We start from the raw sequence: 15,723 nt of genomic DNA on the forward strand, positions 1-15,723 counted from the left end.
GCCTAATTTTACAACCTTTTTTGCTGTGGTCATTAAGTGAACCCATTGTTCACTATGGAGTGGGCTTTGCCAGAAAGCAGTTACTAGCAAAAATGTAAATCATGGTTACATGACCAAGGAACACTGGAAACAACATAAATGTGAACAGTTACCAAGCACCCAAAATGTGTGACTTCAGGGAGTGTCTATGTGAACAACAAAATTTCAATTCTGAGTTGCAAGTCCCATTTTCAGGGTCCATTATAACTTTGACGGTTGTTAAGCAATCGGTTTTAACTCAAGGACCTGTAAGCAGTGCTCTACTAGAATGAACTTCTGGTACAACTAATCAATAGAAATATAGTGCAAATATATGGACTCTTTCTACAGCTAGAAAATATTAAGAGTACTATTAACAAGGTTTAGATAAAGGTTTGTAACGGTGCTGTACTTAGCTTGAAGTACTAGTGGCAAAATCAAACAAACCACAATGTGAGACTGTATTTTAACACAAAATGGGAAGTGAGTCAATATGGGAAGTTAGGTTTACTAATATATTTATGATTTACATATTTTGTGTGTTTATTGATTTTCTCATGATTTTTAAAATATGACCATTATTTGTCATGGCTTTTTTAATGAAATGTGACTAATAAACAGCAATAATAAACCATTACCTACAGTGGCCATTTCTGGATCAGGGAGTCAAATATTGCTGATTGTTTTATCCATTACGATATCTTGGTTACTACATTAGGTGGCAAACAAAACCTATCATTTTTTTTGAAACTGTCATTTCTCTTTCAATAATCTTTCCATTTCTGCTAATTATATACTAGACATTTCACAACCATGATTTAACACAAATTTGATGTTAGAAGGGCTTTAGCTTTATGAAAGAGAAAGGCAATCTTTAAAGTTTCCACTTTTTCACTTTCATTTTTAAATATTTCTGCCTCCAAGGGTAGCAAGGCTCTTAGTTAGAGAAAAAAATGAGGTTGCAGCGTGGACAAGCTGACATTTTGGAGGTGGCAATAGTAGACAATGTGGAGAGTCAGAAGAAAAACAAGTGCATTAAATCTTGCTGCACGTTTGTCCCTTATTTTAGAAAGCACTGAGAAAAATCATGCTGTATCATTTTTTGCTGCTAAATGTTCCTGGCACATACTGCAAGTACTCAGGGCCCATGACTACAGGTTGCTCATCCTCCTGGTTTTAAAGCCAAAATTATACACCATTTCCTTAAATTCATCAGATCATGTACACTTTCACATCTTTGACATCTTTCTCACTGACATGCTTACTATTTCCTCTCTGCTTTGAAAAATGTAATTCTATTTCTGGAGGCTGGTCAGACAATGTGTCCTTTATTTATTAAAGAAAAAAACTGATATAGTAGCTGACTTAGAGTTAACAAGCAAGTTACCATTTTCCATTTCTTCTTAAATTTTTGCTTGCATAATTAGGTTTAATTTAGGATTCTAAGTTTGATTAGACTTCTATATTACTTAAGGCAGCACTTCCCAAACTTTTTCCTTATCTAAAACAGCTTATCTGAAAGTCCTTCTTACCCAATGTAGGTAAAACACCTTAAGTCAATTTAAATGTTTCCATTATGATTGACTAATGATTTCATGTTATTAATTAAAGAAAAACCACTTTTACCCAATTTTGAGTAATCTACCCAGGTTTGGAAAGTACTGACTTAAGGAGACAATATTCCCTGTTTTACTTGAATTTATTTTACTCTTGAAAAAATAAACTATAAGTCTTTTAAACAATATAACTCAAGCTGATCAGGTATATCTAGAGCAAATGCTAACAATGGAGAACTTAGGGCCCAAAAACTGATGTTGAGATCATGGTTCCACACCTTGGCAAACAATGTTATATGTGGGAACAAAATTAAGCAAAACTTAGAACCGAGATAGAGGAAAAAACATTCCTGTGAAATGCCACTCTTTTATGCAAAAGTGGTTAACTACCAATTAGTAACTATCAGCCACACAGGTAGCCCTTGAGTAATTGGGAATTTCTGTCACTAGGTGATGCAGATCTAAAGTGTGATGTCACATGACTACCTTACTTAGCAACAGCAAGTCCCGGTTCCATTGTTAACCAAATTCCACTGTTTGTTAGCAGAGGACTTATCTTGATCCAAACCACACTTGGCCCTTGTCCAAATTGTGTATGGCCTTGTCTGAATTGCAGGTGGTCCTCTTGTGAGATTTCTGGAAGCTTCAGAAGCCTTTCAAAGGTCATCTAGGCCAAGGCAGGCAGGCATGGTAGGGCCAAGGAGTGAGTGCAAGGCCTCCAAAGGGCAGAGATGAGGGGAGATAGGCAAGTGGGGGATGCAGAAGTGCTTCTGCAGTTGTAAGTGTAGGTGGTTGCCAAACACCTGAATTGTGATCACATGACCACAAGGGTGCTGCAATAGCTGTTAACACTGGAAAATTAGCTTGCAAATAAAACAAAATGTCAGAGTATATATTTTTCTTTAAAACCTCTAGAAATACCTATTTGGGATTCATGATGATAAAATGTCAATAAGTGTTATTTCATTATTCTGACTATTAGCCAGGGTGATATAAAAGCATAAATTGAAGAAAACTGAAAAAATATATACAAAAAAGGCAAAAGTCATATAAAACATATCATTTTTTTCTGAAACATTTGCAATTTAACAGATGAAAACAAAAACAGATTTTGTGTTTATCATCAAAGTTTTAGACTATCATTGCCCTTCAAAAGGTACCCTTAGTTTCAGAAGATGTTTTTTTTATGGATATTCCCTAACATTTATTTATTTTATTTATTTTAATCTCATTTATATCCCGCCCTTCTCCGAAGACTCAGGGCGGCTTACAATCTAAGCACAAATCAATGTGCTTAGCAATAGCCTTCATTCTATGTATATGCTTGCTTATTAGGGCTTTCGCCGCCCCCCCAAGCGGCATTATTACAAAGTCAGCTTATTGCCCCTAACAATCTGGGTCCTCATTTTACCTACCTCGGAAGGATGGAAGGCTGAGTCAACCTTGAGCCTGGTGGGAAAACATGAAACATGAAAGCTTAAATGACAAACTCCATCGATTAAAAAACTTGCAGGATATACAGGTAGTCCTTGACATATGACTGCAATCAAGCCCAAAATTTCTGTTGCTAAGTGAGAAATTTATTAAATGAGTTTTGCTCCATTTTACAACCTTTTCTGCCACAGTTATTAAGTGAATCACTGCACTTGTTAAATTAGTAACTCGACTCTTATGTGAATCTGGCTTCCCCATTGATTTTGCTTATCAGAAGGTCGTAAAAGATGATCAAGATGACCACAATACACTGCATCTGTCATAAATATGAGTCAGTTGCCGGAATCTGAATTTTGATCACATGACCATGGGAATGCTGAAATGGTCATAAGTATGAAAAACAGTGGCAAGTCACTTTTTTCAGTGCTGTTGTAACTTTGAACAGTCACTAAATGAATTGTTATAAGTCAAGGACTATCTGTACAGCAACTTTCAAACTAACGAAACAGAAAAGTTAGGTAAAGCGTTTGAGACTTTATCTACCCATTTGTCTGTCAAGCAGTATTATAACTGAACAGAGTACGACAAAATCTGGTACAATGGGAGACACTGCGAAAAGAAAATGTAGGTTTCAAAATAAACAAAATCTTGGTGGAAGCTACAGAGAAAAACTCCTGAAAAACTCTTGCAGCGCTCCTTCATTCTAAGCACTCCTTACTAGTCATATGACCCAAAATGGATTACTGTAGTACAGTATAGTAATCTGCTCTATGCTTCCCTGTATACACATAGATGTAATACAAAGGAAAAACAAAATACAGAGAAATTGAACACATTATTCATTATGCAGAATAAAATACAGTGCCTCCTATGGCCTTTGAAAGAGTTTGGAAACAAGTTCAGAATTCATTCTCTGCATACTTTCCCTATCTTGTTTTATAAGACGTAAATGATTTTACAGGGCTATTGACTGAAGGAAGTATTTTCTATACAGAAGTTTCATATGCATCACACAATAGATAATTGAAAGCATTTTTAGCAGATACAAAATGAGTATAATAGAAGAAATGTACCATTGTTTTTGGCAATGCCTGTATTTTCATAACATCTCCAGTGATCGTAGGAAAATAACTATAGGCGCTTAAGGGAACTTATTCCTGGGTAAACATGTAAAGGATTATACTGGAATGGATGAAAGAAATTTCTAAATCCATGGATGAATTGTAAATGGTAGAGAAATAAGTGCATTCTCAAATATTGACGAAAGAAAAAGAAGAAAGTAATGTATTGGGAAAGCTATTTTTGGTCCACATCTTTTAAGAGAGAGTACAAATAATTTATTACAGCTCTCTATTTATCATTTTGATTTTGTGAAAAGATTAAAAGATAGCTTCATTGACCTTTAATATTTTTGTTAAGTCACTATCCAAAGAAACCCAGGCACAGTTCTTTCTTCCAATTATGCAACGCAAAAAAAGAGGGAAGTCATACAAACCTCAGTACTGAACATTAATGGAAAAAAAGACTGCAAAGATTCCCAGACTTATGATGCATTCAAAAAGCTTATATTCCAATTTAGTAAACAAGCCTTGCAAGCATTAGAAAATACTAAGATCCTTATTGCAAATCAATATAAGAATCAAATGTAGATTTTATCTATTGCAACTGATTAGGACAGTGAGAACTGAAGTCCTAAACATCTAGGAGTATTTCTCCTCCAGCATAGTTCTTCAAAATAAAGATTGAGGAACTATCTTTCGTTTTGGTGTTGGTATTTGAGTTTTGTTTTCCACAACTTAAAAAAGTTATAGAAATTACAGAAAACCTATTGTATACCCATTAAGTAATTACTATAACTTTAAGCTAGTATTTTACATTATGAGAGTGAGTCTAGCCCCTTCCTAGGTTCATACATTTCCAGTCCTTGCTTTAAGTCTAGATGAATTGTTTTGCATAACCATGGGTTTACTTTAAGTCTAGATGAATTTTATCTTAACGTGTTATCTCTTACTATTTGTATACTATATTGTTTATTTCACTAGTATTGTTGACATTAATATGTTCTGACCAGGTTGAGACATGAAAAGGTACCAAGACTAAAACATAGTAAACCTAGGAAGTGAAAACTTCTGAATTACTAACAATTATGGATTGTGGGACTCCTGGGAAGGTTAAATGCATTTGTACGGGCTAACCTGTGGCTTACTATTATATCTTTGATAAAATCATTAAATCTCTCATCTCTGAATATTCTATACTTTAATATGAGATAACTAGAGTCAGTTGATGCTGGTAATCTAATCCAACAGCTAAAAAAAAGTTGGAGCAGTAAAAGAATGAATAGCATCCATCTTTGTTCCCATTTTTTTCACCTAAGTTGTTTCTGCTTAATGGAGAAATGTTATTACACAAAGGTATGTAGAGCAAATACACAAAGGTGTGTTTGCATATAGTGAAATAAAAAACTCACCTGCAATAGCTAGAAATCGGCACTAACTATTGGTTCCAGGAAGCAATGCTATTTTAGGTAAACAATCTTATGATAATGCAATACAATATTCATATTTTGAGCAAAAAACTTCCTTTAAGAACAGAACATTTGCATAATATCAAAGTATGTTTATATTATTACTTCATCATTTCAGTGCATATTTAAACCTAACCTGGTGAAATTGATATCCCTCCTTTAGTCCAGAAAAATCACCTGAATATTTCAATCCTAAATTCCTTTACACAGTAGAAAAAATTCTAATTCTCCTCCCAAACATCCATTTAAGATAACAGATTCAATTATATTTTATCTTATGAATTCCTGCAAAAGGTCTCGCAATTATTTTTATATATATTTATACCCTTTAGATTAAGGTGCCCTTTCAATTATAAGCAGTTGCGCCCCGCTCTCAATCAAATTTAACACCCAAACCCTGATCTTGATCCCTTCCTTAAAACTCAAAAAGGGATTTCCAAGCTAGCACATTCTACTACTGGAATAAAGCCCAAACACACGGGAGTACGGTAATTAATCCCTTTACAAGTTTTAGAAGAGATTCCTGACCTTCTTACAAGCTTGAAAAAAACAAAAAGAACCAACATCATGAATAGCAGGCACCGGCCTAGCCTTAACAGAAGTCTAACTGTTGCTTGCTCTTCTCCATAACAGGATGCTTAATTACCAGAAGGCAAAACTGGAAGGGTTGTGGGAAAGGACATTAAATGCTCCGAGATTCTTTCAGGCAGCCAACGCAGCTCGTGTCCTTCTCCCGTTTAAGGACACTTACAGAATCTGCGCGAAGTACTTTTTTTCTCGATTTCTTTTTTTTTGGGGGGGGGAGGGGTGCCGGAATACAAATCGTGGCGTGTGTATATGCCAGGCAATGACTGTTCCAGAACATTTCTTCGACTTTTTTTTTTTTTTGGTATATATAAAATCACCCATCGCAACAACTTCCCAGAGCCGTGGACTCGTCCACCCCTGGCAACAGCCGAACCAGTCGCCCCCCCCCCCGCTCCGAAACTGGCCACTTTGAAAAGCGCGGCCACCAGCCCCACATCCTGAGGTGCTGAATGAGAAGGACCTCGACCGTCGCCCCCTCCCCATTTCCTACCTCTCGTTGGTCGGTTGTTGCGTGGAGGGTGTGGGTATCAGTCGGCGCAGGCTGAGGCGCTGCGGATTAAAGACAACAACCTCCCCCTCCACCTGTTCGAAAAAAACCAGGGCTGGCGCTGGCGAAGGGCGCAAGAGCCCTTCCGACCGCCGCCGCGGCTGAAGCCATGTCTCCCTCTCGCCACGCCACCTCCACCTTCAACCAAAGAGCCTCCCCGTTTCTCCTTGGCGCCAACCCGGCACTCCCCCCCCTCTCCTTCTCACCACGCAGCTCCCCAGCAGGCCAGGCTCTGATTCCGTGGGCAGCTCGGAGAAAGGCCTCCTCCCGCCAGCCGAGTCTCCCGCACACCCACCTCCAGCAATCGAGAAACCGGGCTTGCCGCAGGCGACGAGGTTCCAGAAGACCGAGCCTGGACTCCAAGGCAATACGGCGCGGGAGGGACTAAGCTGCGGCGGCGGCGGCGGCAGGAGCCAATTGCCTGGCGCTCTCTAGCTTCGGCTCAGCCCGGGGCGTCCGCGCTTCTGCCCCAGTTGCGCCTCTGCGCCGCAGGGCAGCAGCGCCTCCCGACGGGCACGCGACCGGTTTGGTCGCCAGGTTGCACCACCCGCCCTTCCTCCTCCTCCTCCTCCTCCTCCTCCTCCTCCTCTTCTCGACGCCAAGTCCCGAGCTGGGCTTCCCTTTTTTCCTCCGGCCCTGTTAAGAGGAGAAATCTCCTCCTCGTAGAAACCAGAGCCGCCCGCCAGCCAGCCTCCTCGAAGCTCAGCGCAAAAGCCTCGGCGGGCCTCGCGCCCTTTTCCTCCTTCCAGCTACCAATCTGGACTGAAGGTCCAGAGGCGGGCGGGCGGGCGGGGGAAGGGAAGGGAAAAAAAAGGAAAAGCCAGAAGCCAGCGACCCAAAATTAAGCGTCCGTCTTAGGCCCCTCCCGTGGCCCGGCAGTCGCGCCAAGGCTCTTCCTCGTTGTCCCCCCCCCCCGCCCTCGTTCCACTTTCTTTGGCGTCTTCTTACAGCCGCCTTCGGTCCTCGTCCTTTGGGCTTCCCCGTCTTTCACGCGCCACGGGTTTACCTGGGAGGTCCCACCGGCTCCTCAGACCGTGGCCTGTCAGTTTGATCCGGCTTCGGGCTGAGGAAATTGTTGGGTCCAACTTGATTTCTGCTCTCCGCGCAGTCTCGGAGGTGGACTCTGCGCTCTCCGATAATTGCTTGCTTGTAAAATCCACAATGGTATCTTGAAGGCAAGCAAAATTTGTGATGCCTCAACCTTTAGTCCACTTCCTCCAGGGTATCTTTTCATATGTCTATTCTCTCTCCCTCTCCGTGTGTGTGTGTGTGTGTGTGTGTGTGTGTGTGTGTGTGTGTGTGTGTGTGTGTGAGAGAGAGAGAGAGAGAGAGAGAGAGAATCGTACTAAAGGGTTTGATCTACAGCCAAGTTTGGACTTTCCCAGCCATTTTTTTAACCTTTTGTTTTGAGGACCTGAACAGTTTAATTGACATAGTTGTTGATTGTTAAATCACACACACACACACACAAGTCTGCTTCTCCAAAGTTAGCACTCAAGAGGCTGACATTTTAGTATTCTGCATGGAAGTCATTGGTTTGCAGGATGCCATTTGTAGGCCTTCGCGTGAATTCTCAAAAGCTGTAAGCAACCTTGATCTGATAATGCGCCCCAGGGAAAAATGGTATTTTCTTCAGCCCCCACACTTCAGTTAGGATTTGGGGGAGGTGAACAGCATCAAATTTTGAAAATCTGGGATGAAGCAAAAATTAAAGAGCCATGCCCAATGCTTCAAAGATAAAAAATGTGGTCTTTTATGTAATATATTTTATCTGCCATATTTTTTCTTCAATGTTTTAGTAATGGCTTGCTCAAGACCTAAACATCTTATGAGCAATCTGGATTTTGGTACTGCAATGGAAGCTGAAGGTCATAGCTACTATAAAAACAGTAATGTACCTTCCGGGTGAGATTCAAGATACTGGTAATGACCTACAAAGGCCTACATGGCATGGGTCCGGAATACCTTAGGGAGCACCTGCGGCCGGCATCAACCTCCCTCCGCCCAGTGCGCTCCCACAGAGAGGGCTTCCTTAGGGTGCCACCAGTCGGAGAATGCCATCTGGTGGCTCCCAGGGGAAGGGCGTTCTCTGTGGGTGCGCCTGACCTTTGGAACCGTTTACCGGTTGAGCTCCGGATGGCTCCCGACCTTCGCTCCTTCCGACGTGATCTAAAAACCTATTTGTTTGAACAAGCCAGCCTGGTCTGATGGGTTTGGGTTTTAATTGTTTTAATATAATTTATTTTTACATTTGGGCACTAAGGTTTAATTTGTTTTTAATTTTGTATTTTGGTTATTTTGGTATTTATGGCCCTGTTCACCGCCCTGAGTCTTTCGGGAGAAGGGCGGTATACAAATTAAATTAAATATACAAATTAAATTAAATAATAAAGAAAGACACCACTAAAATCTAGCAAACAGGAATAACAGAACCTGAGAGCTATGAATTAAGTAGTGATTTGTACTAAATTAAGTATGCATGTTTGGATTTAAATGCCATATTTGCTCCTTGAGCTAACTCTTGAAGCAAGCTTGCATTAACATTGATTCCACAAGGGTATTTGTCGTTTAGTAATTATTTCTAGTGATCAGACTCTAGTGATTCTAATAAGCTTTACTCAATAGGTTTGTGCTTCTTATCATAATTGGACTTTGTTCTTGCTGTCATAGAGCTGAGGAAAAGATAAGTGCAAGGGGAAGTTCTAAATAAAATAAAAATTGTTCTTTTTAGTTTAGTTTCTTTTATGCATTCTGACACCAAGAGGCTCCTTGCCTTATATATATATATGGATTTATAGAAAATAATACATGGTTTTATAGACAAAACAGACAGTTGTAGAAGATAATTTCTCGTTTTGACACAGTTCTATACACTTTCATCGAATAGCCATTTATTACATTAGTCGTTAGGAAGAGAACCTTTTTTTGAAAGACTCAGACAAATGCCCTGCATCTTGCAAACATTTTCTTTAGTTCAATTGATTACAAAGCGCACTTCAAAATATAGCCTATAAAACTGGCACTTTGATCTATAATACTCTTTCTTTGAGGTACAATTACTTATTTTGATCAGAAAGCTTTGGAAAGAAACAATTTGTGGACTGGATCTAAAACACTGCAATATTCATCAAAGCAGTTCCTCTCATTAGACTTTCAGTTGGAAAGTTTTTGATGTCACTGAGATATACAGTAGATAGGGGAGCAGTGGCCATTTATATTTCTGTAAATAAAAATGTCTTGGAATGGATATGTTCAAAAATAATGTAGTGGCAATATTCTTAAATTGCCTTTTTGGTTAGAAATGTTTTACTAACTTGGCTAACCATGTGAGGTTAATAGAGTAGGCCAGGGGAAAAAATCATAATAGATTCTCTTTATAATATGCAGAACACATTAGCAGTCTTTCCTAATCTATGCTCCACCTGTGGTCCCAACACATCTTCACAGTGTCAGATTAAGAAAGCCAAAGCTGTTTAAAAAACCCAATGCAATCCTAGGCTGCATTAACAGGGGGCTATCAGACATGTCAAACTCACAACGTCACATGACATCATGTGACGTATCGGGACTGTTTTGCCATTGCTGGCAATGGGGTGGGTGCAGCTTCTGCGTGATACATCCAGCCCGTGGGCCAGCAGTTTGACACCCCTAGGATAGATGAAGACCACATTAAATGTTAGTACCACTTTATAATGCCTTAGTAAGACCACACCTGGAATACTGCATCCAGTTTTGGTCACCACAATATAAAAAAAGATGACTAGAAAGAATGCAGAGAACAACAAAGATGATTAGGGGATGAAGGCTAAAACGTGAAGAAATTGCAGGAATTGGGTAGTCTGGTTTAAGAAGGATTAGGAGTGACATGATAGCAGTCTTCCAATATCTAAATGGTTGCCGCAAAGAAGGAGTCAACTTTGTCTCCAAAGCACTGAAGGCAGCACAAGAAGCAATGGATGGGAACTAATCAAGGAGAGAACCAACCTAGAGCAAAGGAGAAATTTCCTGAGAAAACAATCAGTGGTAAAACTTGCCTCCAGAAGTTGTGGGTGCTCCATCACTGGAGATTTTTAAGAAGAGATTGGAAAACCATTTGGCTGAAATGGTACTATAGAGTTTCCTGCTTGAGCAGGAAGTTGGACTAGAAGACCTCCAAAATCCCTTCCAACTCTGTTGTTCTGTTATTTTATTTTTATGTAGAACAGGGATATGCAACCTTTGGCCTGCCTGGGCACCACTGAGTGAAGAAGAACTGTCTTAGACCGCATATAAAATATATAATATAGTTCATGTATATGAAAATCACATAATAATATTAAACATTTGTCATCCTGTGGGATCGTATTACCAAATGGCCCTGGACACGTCTGGTGTAGATAAACCATAATGCAGAGCTTACCCAATAGCTATATTCTATTTCTGGGCCTAATATTAACCAAATAATCACAGTTTAACTTCAACATTAGTTTAGAGTCTAGTATGTTATATAGAGTTGGAAAATTGGATTAATTGAGTGAGCCACCATTTGGTTAACTATAAAAAGGTAAAGGTTCCCCCGCACATGCTAGTCGTTTCCAACTCTAGGGGCCGGTGCTTATCTCCATTTCAAAGCCGAAGAGCCAGCATTTGTCTGAGGACGTCTCTGTGATCATGTGGCTGGCATGACTAGACACCAAAGGCGCACGGAATGCTGTTACCTTCCCACCGTAGTGGTCCCTATTTTTCTACTTGCATTTTTACGTGCTTTCGAACTGCTAGGTTGGCAGAAGCTGGGACTAGTAACAGGCGTTCACTCTGTTACGCGGCACTCGGGATTTGATCCACCAAACTGCTGACCATCTGATCGACAAGCTCAGCGTCCTAACTCACTGAGCCACCGCGTCCCTTTTTGGTTAACTATAGGTGAGTGTAATTTGTCAGCAGAGCCCCAGTGTGGAGCCAAATAATATTTCTAGTGAACATTTTAATGGTCCTATCAATGTGACTAAGTATGGCACAAAGAAAATGCTCATATCATCTTCTTCTTTCAAGCCAATATTAAATATTGCTGCTACAGTAAGAACTAATAAGTGCAGTTAATTTCTTGATAGCATAAAGACAAAAATAGAATGAGTAACATAAATTACAGAAACTATACACTTACAGCATGAAGGTGTAGCTGAATGATATGTTCCAAATTTGTTATAATCTTATCTTTATCTAAGGATTTTTTTTATTAAAGAGTTTTACAAAAACAAAATTTTACAATATATCCCCAAATCCCTCCCACCCCAAACCCCCCCACTTCCCCCCCACTTCCCAGAGCTAAATACAGGATTATAGTTACAATAATCATATTCTAAATAAAAATTATGCATAATATACAATTAACCAAATTCATAATGTGCTTTAACTCCCCTTTAACATAACTACAAACAAAGTACCAATAACAATATCCCACTAAAATCTACTCATAAGCTAAATGGAACTTTTTAGTCCCATATTTGTTCTGAATATAATTTATCCATCTCCTCCAAACTGAAATATATCTTTCCTGTGAATGATCTTTCAAATAAGCAGAAATCTTAGACATTTCTGCAAGATTCGAAACTTTAAACACCCATTCTTCTATAGTGGGCAAACTATCCTTCTTCCAATATTGTCCCACCAGTAACCGTGCTGCTGTTATCATGTTCAACATCAAGTTAGTTTCTTTAACATCACAATCTACCACAATACCCAATAAAAACAATTGCGGAGAAAACTTTATCTTTCTCTTAAAAATCTTTTGAATGTTCCACCAAATTTTGATCCAAAAAGCTTTTATATTTCTACAAGTCCACCACATGTGAAAATAGGTAGCTTCTAAACTACCACATCTCCAACATTTAGACTGTAAATTAGGATACATGTTGGACAACTTCTTGGGATCCAGATGCCATCTATAAAACATTTTATAAAAATTTTCTCTTAAGTTTTGAGCCTGAGTAAATTTAACATTTCTGACCCAAATTATCTCCCAGGTGACCAACGAAATTGGTTCCTGAATATTTTGTGCCCACTTTATCATACAGTCTTTAACCAGTTCCGTTTCTGAATCCAATTCAATTAAAGCATTATATATCCTCTTTATATGTGCACAATTTAAATCTCTAATTTGTTTTACTAAATTTTGATCTGTAATTGTGATGCCAACCTTTTGATCTGACTTCCACCTAGCTTTCAATTGGGTATATTGAAACCAAGAGTAACTTATGTTTTCTTGTCTTAACTCCTCTAATGATTTAAGTTGCCAATCATTCCCTTGCAATCTAAGTAGTTCCTTATAAGAAACCATATCCATACTCACTCCCATAGATACGCCCTCTATCGCGTGTCCAGGAATTCCCCAAATCGGTATTTTATAATTTAACTTATAATAATACTTATCTAAGGATTATAGGCAATAATATCTGGAGGACATTCTAGAATTCACACCTATAGAGGACCATTATATAAACATATCTGAGCCACTCAAGGTCACAGAGTGAAACACCAAGTGTCTATTAACTAGGACAAATGGAATTAAAATTTAAACCATGGACCTTTTGATACTTTTGTAAGTACCGTATTTTCCGGCGTATAAGACGACTGGGCGTATAAGACGACCCCCTACATTTCCTGTTAAATTATAGGGTTTGGGCTATACTCGCCGTATAAGACTACCCCTCTTCCAACAACACCAAATAAAAATTAAAAAACATCAGATTTGATTTTAATATGGTAATTTTAATTCAAATGCTTATGACATGCAGGTGCTTAGTAGGAAAACTGTCACTTATAAACATAAGGCTGTCATCAAACATGTAAACATAAAACAGTGCAAGTGGATTAAACTATAATAATAATAATAATAATAATAATAATAATAATAATAATAATAATAATAATAATAACAACAACAACAACAACAACAATAATAACAATAATAAGAAGAAAAAGAAGAAAAGAAGAAGTAGTAGTTGGAGGGGACCTTGGAGGTCATCTAGTCCAACCCCCTGCTAAGGCAGGAAACCCTATACCATTTCAGACAAATGGCTGTCCAGTCTCTTCTTAAAAACTTCCAGTGTTGGAGCATTCACCACTTCTGGAGGCAGGTTGTTCCACTGGTTAATTGTTCTAACTGTCAGGAAGTTTCTCCTTAGTTCTAGGTTGCTTCTCTCCTTGACTAGTTTCCATCCATTGCTTCTTGTCCTGCTTTCAGGTGCTTTGGAGAATAGCTTGGCTCCCTCTGCTTTGTGGCAGCCCCTGAGATATTGGGTCACTGCTATCATGTCACCCCTCACCCTTCTCTTTGTTAAACTACACATACCCAATTCCAGCAACCGTTCCCTATTTTCCTAATTCACTTTTTCACTTTTCCTAATTCACTCTAAAGCTTTCCCTGCGCAGAGCCTTACGTAAAACCAGCTGCCTGCAATTAGTGCAGGTTCGCATCCCACCAGGCTCAAGGTTGACTCAGCTTTCCATCCTTCCAAGGTAGGTAAAATGAGGACCCAGATTGTTGGGGGCAATAAGCTGACTTTGTAATAATGCTGCTTGGGGGGGGGGTGAAAGCCCTAATAAACAGGCATATACACAGAATGAAGGCTATTGCTAAGCACATTGATTTGTGCTTTAAATTGTAAGCTACCCTGAGTCTTCGGAGAAGGGCAGGATATAAATGGGATTTTTTTAAAAAAAAAGACCAAATGGGAGATCTGCTCCAGGTTTTCCAGCCAGCCCACCCAGTTCCTGAGTCAAATGTGTCCTTAGAGCTAAGCCGCTGCTCTGGCTGCTGCCTTTCCCACCTGCCTTTCAAGTTGGGATATACTACAGCTGCTCTTCAACTTTAGAAAGAAAGACGCCCAGACCCCAGCCTGTAAAAAATCACAGACTGCAGCTTCTTCTCCAATTGGTCCCGCTTTCTCTGCGCAGACTAAATGGGAGATCCGCTCCAGGTTTTCCAGCCAGCCCTGTCCCTAAATTTTCAGCACCCAGCCTATAAGACGACCCCTGACTTTTGAGAAGATTTTCATGGGCTAAAAAGTAGTCTTATACGCCGGAAACTACGGTATTCCAAATTCTTATGGTCAATTCAGATCTTTGTAGGGCATTCCACATGTTTAAGAAGTTGGTGCTAAACCTGAAAGGTTTCCTTGATGGCCAAGAGCATTTTGCTAGAGACTTCATCTTTCTTTGCAACTGAAAGGAGATTTCTGGAAAAAAAATAGCTGGAGAGGAGGCTCCCCTCAAGCTATGGAGAAGATTGTAAAAGCACAGCTTTCATGATAAAATCTGCATGCAATGGGGCAATAGGATCTAAATGGCAGAGGAGAGCTGAAGTAAATGCTGTTAAAGAAGGACTTTTAGCACTGGAATCCCACTTAAAAACTTTTTCCAATATTTGTTATCACTTGCATTCCTAGTACCAAGATTAAGCAGGTTTGACCATAATCACATAAACCAAACTATTTCTAACCCTGCAATCTTTCTCCAATCTCTATTTTACATTAAAAAAAACTTTGACATATGCCCTATCCTGTGATACCCCATGGGTCAGAAGTCTTTCCTTAACTGATCAAATCCAGGCTCAGCAAACGCAGGAATCATCCTTCCACAAAACTCAGAAGCTGGAGATCAGGTTTATTGGACCTTCCTTGTAATTGCACAGATCATCTTGTTGCCTTTTAACTGTAGCTTCTAACCACACTGCGGATACATCCAATTTTCTACAATTCTCTCCTGAAATGGTCCTCTTTGAGCATGTCTAGTCTCATCACTCCTACATCTCACTTAGAAGGAATGGGGAAGAAGTTGAAGCGTAATTCAGGTAGGAGAGAAAAGTCTGGAATGTTTATTTATTGGAAGGGGTGCCTGAACATTGCGTTTTCTTCGGAGGTGGTAGATGACATTGATGTACCTCATTTAGTTTGGCAACCCCAGTGGCAATGGAGTAACAGAAGCTTAAATCTGCCATGCAACCAGGCCTTGGCACTTGAAGGGGGCGTTTACATGACAAATGAAAAACATTCAACAATAAGATGGAGAGTTTG

The 15,723-nt window shown here is 39.5% G+C and overlaps 1 protein-coding gene across 5 annotated transcripts in view; it reads right to left on the minus strand.

The window, feature by feature from the left end:
- PIP5K1B (phosphatidylinositol-4-phosphate 5-kinase type 1 beta) overlaps window positions 1-7,891 on the minus strand; it is an 82,388-nt gene extending 74,497 nt beyond the window's left edge. For 3 of the 5 annotated variants that reach the window (XM_081321216.1, XM_081321215.1, XM_081321212.1), the window contains exon 1: window positions 6,966-7,199. The gene's annotated coding sequence lies outside the window, so the exon portion shown is untranslated. The other 2 variants (XM_081321214.1, XM_081321213.1) reach the window with 2 other exon arrangements.
- Between the last annotated feature and the right edge of the window lie 7,832 nt (window positions 7,892-15,723).

This window comes from Vipera berus (assembly GCF_964194415.1).
Source record: "Vipera berus genome assembly, chromosome: 2".
Taxonomy (NCBI): domain Eukaryota; kingdom Metazoa; phylum Chordata; class Lepidosauria; order Squamata; family Viperidae; genus Vipera; species Vipera berus.